This window comes from Protopterus annectens, chromosome 1.part0 (genome assembly GCF_019279795.1).
Source record: "Protopterus annectens isolate FY-2018-M chromosome 1.part0, PAN1.0, whole genome shotgun sequence".
Lineage (NCBI taxonomy): Eukaryota > Metazoa > Chordata > Ceratodontiformes > Protopteridae > Protopterus > Protopterus annectens.
This window is the reverse complement of record NC_056725.1, coordinates 1,709,780,699-1,709,788,750: the sequence shown is the minus strand read 5'-3', so window position 1 is coordinate 1,709,788,750 and position 8,052 is coordinate 1,709,780,699. Positions and strand designations below refer to the sequence as shown.

The 8,052-nt window shown below is 44.4% G+C and overlaps 1 protein-coding gene across 1 annotated transcript in view; it reads left to right on the top strand.

Moving 5' to 3' along the window:
• The window catches only part of SHPRH (SNF2 histone linker PHD RING helicase), a 1,609,144-nt gene that overhangs the window by 788,910 nt on the left and 812,182 nt on the right, over window positions 1-8,052 (top strand). The window lies entirely within an intron of this gene.

Here is an 8,052-nt window from a genome sequence, read left to right as displayed (position 1 = left end):
AAACCTTTAGGGTACCTTCCACATGTCCAATCTGCTGTACATCTCAAGGATAGCATTTTAAAGTCAGTGGCTAGGATGCCAACCCTTCAGAACTTTCTTGCTATCAAAACTTACTCTTCTCTGTTGGTTTTAAGTGATCATTAGGTGGCTTGTACATCTTCAAGGCTTGGCAGATAAGAACCCAGGTTGTGACTACTTTCCATTTTTCTGCAACAGTAATCTGATGATGAGCATCATTGCGTGCTGTCCCTTTATGTCTGCTACAGAATCTTTTTAAGTCTGTGTATTAAATGTTAAGTTTCTGAATATTGTATGCCATTTGCAGCAGCTAAAAGAATGTGCATTTTTAACATAACATTTTTTTTATTTTTGTAAATTGAAAGGATGCCATTCATATTCAAAGTATTTTATTACCAAGTAGTTTCTGTGATAGTGAGGATACAAAGAGCAAAGAGTATGAGCAGTCCCATTCATCAAAGAAACCACAGGATCTAACATAATGGACCTTCTGTGGTGGGGCCTTTTGATTGGTTTTATTGTTTTTGCCATCACGGTTTGGCATTTTTCTAGTAAGATCATGTGTTATTGTAGTTACTTGTAATGTCATATGCCGACTGCACTAAGTATACTCAGCCTCCAGCAGTTCTGTGTTTTCTACTTGCACAGTTAAGAGCTTGCTGTCACTGAAACAGCCACACGTTCTGTGCCAAGATACAAATTAGCACTGTGACCATCAGATACTAGCCAAGATTTGCACTGGCATTTTCTTTACTGCTTTTGGTGTGTGTGTGGGGGTGGGGGGGGGGGTGCATGACATGAAGCACAACTGTAAATGCCAGACTTTTTCAACCCTACCTTCCACAAAGGTTGAAGGTAGAAACTCGTGGCCCACCTTGCCACTAAGAGTATGGTGGGGTCAAAAGTTCCTTTTATGGAAGTAAATGGTAGGATCCCCTGTCATCACCAGGTCTCATTCAAAACAATGCCACAAAGACTGAAGCTCCCACTTGGATGGCAGGCTGGAGTCTGACCATCCTGAAGGTAAGTCTGTTGATAAAATGGTGTCTTTAATCCTGCAGATGCTTAGTTTGGCTTAGATAAGTCAGGGCTCAATCATGTTCCAGTTCTTTACCTTTTTAGATAACAAAGAGCCCAGAAGAGATACACACCTCTTGTTCCCCGAAAGGGAGTAAGACATTCTAGGGTATGGGCACCACCCAGCCCCTAATTCTGTGGCCAGAGTTCAAGACTGACATGCATGATCCCAAAGAGCAGCTCATAGGAATATTTGATCTCTTGTTAGATGTACTCAGGATTTTAGGCTTCCCCTATGGTTCTGCCATGCCCACCAGAGTATGATGGCCTAGGATGAGGAGAAGGCTGTTAAGTTTTTCTGCACCTGGACCTGTAGCTGAAGTCCTAGGCATCAGGCAGATGTTTGATGTTTCTGGTAAATACTTGATTTGAAAATGTAGGGCCACCACATTAGATATTGTGGTCTGATGCCAACACCAGCTCTGGCATGGGTTGTCCTTCCATCATGTTGTCCTTGTCAAGTCCGTACTCGCATGACATTTCCTTTATTGCCTGACACCTGGTATGTGACTATAATGTGCTTAACTGTGAGCAATACCATGTGTGAGCTCACATTTAAAGTTAGTGGGGTAAGGGGTGTGTTTCCTTCTTAGGCTGTTATGAGGAGACAGAAGACCAAGAAGACATGGTCTCCGAGATATACAAGGGAACTGAATTTTCCCCACCCATCAGTAATCTATTGGATCACCGCTCTTAAAATTTGTAGAAACCTTCAGGCTGTTCATGTACATGGACTGGTGTAAAACCCCACCACCACCACCACAACCAAAAGTGTCTGAATTTATGTCTGGGGGAAGAGGCAGAATAGCATAGGCTCATGCATCCCCCGGACCCAGTATTCAAGGATGCTATTCTGTTGGCTTGGAAGCACCTTGACTGTGGTGCTGTGTCCCCAAAGAAGGCAGATGCCCTTTACAGGCTCCCAGCTGACTGGAGTGAGCCCATTACAAAGCATCCTAGAGCCAGTTGGTTTGTATTTTGCTATTCTGTTATCAAACAAAGTGTTGAAATCCTTGGACGTAGTTAGCAAGAAAGCACTCTACTTTGCCTCTTTGAGGCTTAGGGTCCTCGATTTGTTTCTCTCCTATCCAGCTTCTGTTCCTCCCTAGTAGATCAGGCCTGGTAAAGCCTGGAGGCCTCCATGATTCTCGGTGTAAGGAGGACCTGTATCAGACTCTGTTTGCAGCTTCCAGCATGGACTGACATTTGACCTGCTGTAATTTTCATTTTGCAGACTTTGTGGTCAGGGATACAGACTTATTAATGTTTTGACACAGCATGGCATGGTGGAGGCTGTTCTCCCTTAAAGAGTAACTCATAAATAAAATCTTGAATCACATTTTAAAGGGGAAGTAGTTTTTGGCCAGGCCTGTGAAGACTTGGATAATGTCTTAAGGAGGAAGCAGGCCCTTATCACTGTGGAATCACCATTATGATTCACATATAAACTCCCACTTCACTTTCTTCAATACCTAGCCACCCCCCAGATAAGATGAAAACTCCTTGCCGCCTGTAAAAAAATTGTTAGTCATAACATTGTTATGCTCCCACTCCCCTGTCATCCAGGTTACTAAGAGGAATAGCTCTGTAACAATGTAAGTCCAACTGCAGCTGTCTTGACTGTGGTCTGGGACTACCCAAGATGGGGTCAAAATAATTTCTTAGAGTTCAGCTTGACTTGAGTACCTTATTAAGAATGAGTGGTTTACTGAACAGTGACAGCATGATCGTCAACATCCTTGTGCTCTTAGCACATCTCACACAGAGAGCTCCACTAAAAAACCAAACTATCTTTGCAAAGATCTTGGGCAAACCCAGGCTGTGTTGTCACAACGGAACACAATTTTCCACATTAAGAACAAGCTTAGTGGTTCTCCTGCCTCTTTCTCGCAGTGAAAGAGATCCATGATTTCTATAACATTTAGCAACTTCAGTCAACCCAATTTTTACACCAGATTTTGGATGATGACTGTGTGTGCTGTCTATGAAGCTATGCATGTTCCTACTTCAGGGGGCCAGGATGATGCCACTTAGCATGATGGATACCTTTTGGCACATCATTGTTTGGAATCCATGTGTGAGATTCCTCCACTTTGCTTTAGGTGAGCATCAATTCCAGTAAAAAAAAAAAAAAAGTGTTGCCATTTGGTATGTCTTCAGTGCCCAGCATATTTATCAGGATGGTAGCCACAGCTTTACAAGAGAAGGGCTTCCACCCTCCACATGTTCCTGGACCTGCGTGACTGTCTGCTTGTATTTCCTTCCAGGGCACCATCAAAACATCTCTTGTCTAGGTGCTTCTGGGGTTAGAGTTCCTTGAAGGAACCATAAACAGGGAGATATTCATCGTGTTTCACTGTTGCAGTCATTACACTTGGGTTATCCTGCTGGCAGTCTACCCGCAGTCGGCCCGAGTTTCAAAGTCTAGGTCCGGCGTCGGTTGCTGTTGCCTCTTCCCTGACATCAGTGTGCCAGGGGTATAAAAGATGCAACCAACGCCATTTTCTTCAGTCTTTCTTGCCGCGCTGTGCCCGAAGCAGAAGCAGTTCGCAAGTGCCAGTCGGCCGACTCCTGAGATTTTTGAAATAGAGTTTCAGAACCGAAATCTTCAATAAAGCTAAGTACCCCATTGAGGAAACTTTTTCTTGCTCCAGACCGATGTCAGTAAAAGTTAGCAATTGTATTTCTTGTGGGAAGCAAATACCTCATAAGGACTTTCACTCTTACTGTATTCCTTGCCTAGGCCCTGACCACGACATTACTAGTTGTCAGTTTTGTGCTAGATTCAACAAATGCACTATTAAACGTCGGTTTGATTTTGCATTACATTACTTTGGCTGAAGGTTTAACTATATAATGCCGTCGGAACAACCGACGACCGCAATTCATAAAAACGCAAAGACAAGGAAAAGGACAGGCATCCGAGGTCCAAAATCGACGACGAAACCTCTTTTAGGCTGGTCACCGGTTCGCCAGTTCTCAGTGAGGCGCTTTCGCAGCCCCTGACACCTGCTACCTCAGAGCCACAGGCCATACCTGACTCCCACGTGGAGACAACTAGGCCTCTGGATACTCAAGGTATTGGGCCTATGGAAATATTCCCTCAGATGGGTCCGGAGCCGCTGAGCAGGCATCTGCTTCTGACGGTGTTTTCAGGCCTTCACAGCTTACTATTAAATCCTCTGCAGCAGCCAAAGTACAGCCAAAGACCCCTTTAAAGACAAAGAAACAAGTACAGCATTATCCTGGACAGTCAGCCATGCCAAAGAAACAGATGCTTAAAATGGCCGAAGACTTAATTACTTTGATCAGGAGTTCCCATCCCCCGCCTGATAAAAGGCCTAGGCAAGACACTGACTATGATTCCTCTGACCAGGTTTCTATTTCCTCTGGTTCCTCTTCAGATCAGGGCTGTTCTCTTCCTCTGATTCCTCTTCAGATCAGGGCTGTTCTCTTCCTCTGATTCCTCTTCAGATCAGGGCTGTTCTCTTCCTCTGATTCCTCTTCAGATCAGGGCTGTTCTCTTCCTCTGATTCCTCCTCAGATCAGGGCTGTTCTCTTCCTCCCTATGAGGACTCTGATGCTAAAGAATCTATACCTTCAGCCTCTCCACCTGAGGATTACTCTTTTGGAGAAACTCTGCACATCATGAGGGAACATTTCCACTGGGAGAGCCAGGATTATTCAGAATCCAAGAAAAGGCTCAGAGATTTTCTTTTACTGCCTCAACACAGGCCCCTGGCTATCCCCCCTGTGCTTGATATAGTTGATGATGTTTTCTCTGAATCCAGTCTGCCTCCTAATTCTTTACCCCCTGCACCAGTCAAGCCAGACAGGTATTACAGGGTCCTTGACTCTCATAAATTTATTTATAAAAACCCTGTTGCTGACCCTGAAGCAATTTCCCAGGGTCCCATAGGGGTTAATGCTTCCACTGCTAAAAACCCTGTTCCCTCTGATAGGGATTCTAGAGCTCTGGATAGATGGGGGAAAAAAGTTTACACCTCTGCTACTTTAGCTGTAAGGGCTTTAAACTGCCAGTTTCACATGCTTAAATATCAACAGTACCTCATGCCTTTATTAAAACATAAAATGCTTACAAATTCAGAGAATCCTGACAATAAGGAAATGCAGGAATCATTGCATGCAGCTGAACAAGTGGGAAAGCATACCCTTCAATGTGGTTTTGATTCATTAGAGGCTTCTTGCAGAGCCGCAGTTACAGGCTCTGTCATTCGAAGGCATGCTTGGTTGAAAGAACAAAGTTTACCTGAACATGTTAAAGTAAAATTATTGGATGCTCCATTACAGCGTGATACTTTGTTTGGTGTTAAGGCAGAAGAGGTGTTAAAGAAAATGGAGGATAAAGCAAAATCTATGCAGACAGTAAAGGATTTCTTACAGGTTCAACCACCTAGGATTAGTAGAAACTGGCCTTCAAAAAATTGGTCCTGTCAGGGGTCAGACAGGCCTCAAAGAGGCAGATACAGACGCCCAAGAGGCAGATCTCGGCCCCAAGGCTCCTACAGACCTAAACAATGGGGTGCTTCTGCCCCCAAAGGAGGAGAAGACAAATCACAACCTTATAGGAAACAGTCCCAATGACTTTCCTCTACAAAGCCCAAGCACTTACCTTTTGGCAGCACCCCTAGGGGGAAAGCTAGCACTTTTCGCACAAAATTGGCACATAATCACCCAGGACAAATGGGTACTGACAATAGTTTCTCAGGGTTACAGGTTCCACTTTCACACCCTTCCAAAATCAAAAGGTATGCCAGACCTGCCACAAAACCAATGGGCAGAGGCACAAAAGGAAATTGCTGCTCTCATGAACATGGGAGCTATTCAACGAGTACCACAGCAAGAACAGGTACTTTCCTGGATGTTCCAAAATTCAAAATGTTAACACTGCAACAACTTCTACCCATGCTGGGCAAGAAGGCTTGGCTAGTTACTTTGGACCTCAAGGAGGCATACCTGCATGTCCCAGTCAGACAATCTTGCAGAAGATACCTCAGATTCATAGCTGGCTCAATGCATTACCAATTCTCTGCACTGCCCTTTGGCTTATCTACTGCACCCAGGGTCTTCACAGAATGCCTGGCACCAGTAATTGCATTTTGCAGACAAAGAGGAATTCAGATATATCCCTACTTGGACGACTGTCTTATTCAAGAAGAGAGCAGGGACATTCTACTAAAGCATCTGGCGTTTGTAAAAAGATTATTAATTTGCCTAGGGTACACAGTAAACGAAAAGAAATCAAAACTAGTGCCCTCTCAAGAGATAATATTCCTGGGTGCAAGCTTAAATACAACTGCCCAGATGGCTTATCTCACGCCAGACAAACAAAAGCAACTGACTCATTACTTTCAAATGATGGCAACAAAGACCCAGCTCCCTGCAAGAAAAATTCTGCAGACCCTGGGCTTCATGGCTTCCTGCATTCTACTAATTCCATATGCAAGACTGCATATGAGGAAACTACAATAGTATCTAAAAAGTGTTTGGACTCAGCATTGCCACAGCCTGGAAACAATAGTACCTATAATTCCCTGTCTACAACAGAAGTTTCGATGGTGGTCTATGGCCCGTCACCACAACAAGGGGCAGCCCTTCACCTTACCCACAGCCAGGCAGACAATAACAACGGATGCATTGGATTATGCCTGGGGGGCACACATGGCAGGAAAATGTATTCAGGGCACGTGGCCCAATTAACAAATGCATCTTCACATCAACCAAAAAGAGATGCTAGCTGTACAGAATGCCCTGACTGCCTTCAAGGATCTTCTACATCCAGGACAACTATTACTAAAGACGGACAACACCACAGTTATGTGGTACATAAACAAGCAAGGGGGCACGCATTCCTACCCCCTCTGCAGGCAAGCCATGACTCTGTGGAGCACAGCACTGACCTATCAAGTACATCTGCAGGCACAATTCCTGCCAGGAAAGAAAAATACACTGGCAGATGATCTAAGCAGAAATCTCATGGATCCGCACGAATGGAAACTAAATCCACAGGTCTTCAGCATGATAACAAGGAAATGGGGACGCCCGGACATAGACCTTTTTGCCTTCCCTCACAACTGCCAACTACAAAAATTCTGCACAAGAACTTATCAACCACAAGCATGGAAAGTGGATGCTCTTTCATTCAGCTGGAAAACCCTGACAGCTTATGCCTTCCCTCCACTACCTCTTCTTCCCAAGGTACTCCTAAAAGTCAGACAAGAGGAGCCAAAAATTATCCTGATTGCCCCAGACTGGCCACGCCAGCACTGGTACCCAATCCTAAAGAACTTGTCTCGAGGCCCAGCCTGGCCTTTACCTCAAATTCCTCATCTTCTGACTCAACAAAACAATCAGATTCTACACAGTCAACTCAGAACCTTAAATCTGGCTGCATGGCAGATAATTTAGCCACTCAGACCACACCTCTCTCTAAAGCTGTTATGGATGTCATTTTAGAAGCCAGGAGGCCCAGCACTAGGAAATCTTATGCAGAAAAATGGAAAAGATTCTGTGCTTGGAACCAGGCACAAGGACTCGAACCACTTCTTCCAAATATTCCTCAGATTTTACAATACCTAACTGAGATGCTGGACAAAGGCCTATCCTTTTCATCTATTAAAATCCATGCCTCTGCCATTTCAGCTCATTACAATACGGAACCTCCTATTTTTTCACATCCACTGTTAAGGCAGTACCTCAGAGGGGCAAGAAACATAAGACCCCCAAGGAGAGCACCAATACCTGCTTGGGACCTCAATTTTGTATTAGAAAAGCTCACGCTGCCTCCTTTTGAGCCAGACAATACAGCTGATATAAAATTCTTATCATGGAAAACTGCTCTGCTCCTAGCAATAACTTCAGCTAGAAGAGTCTCAGAGTTACAGGCATTAATGGCTGTGGAACCTTTCATCATTTTTCATCAGGACAGGGTCTCCC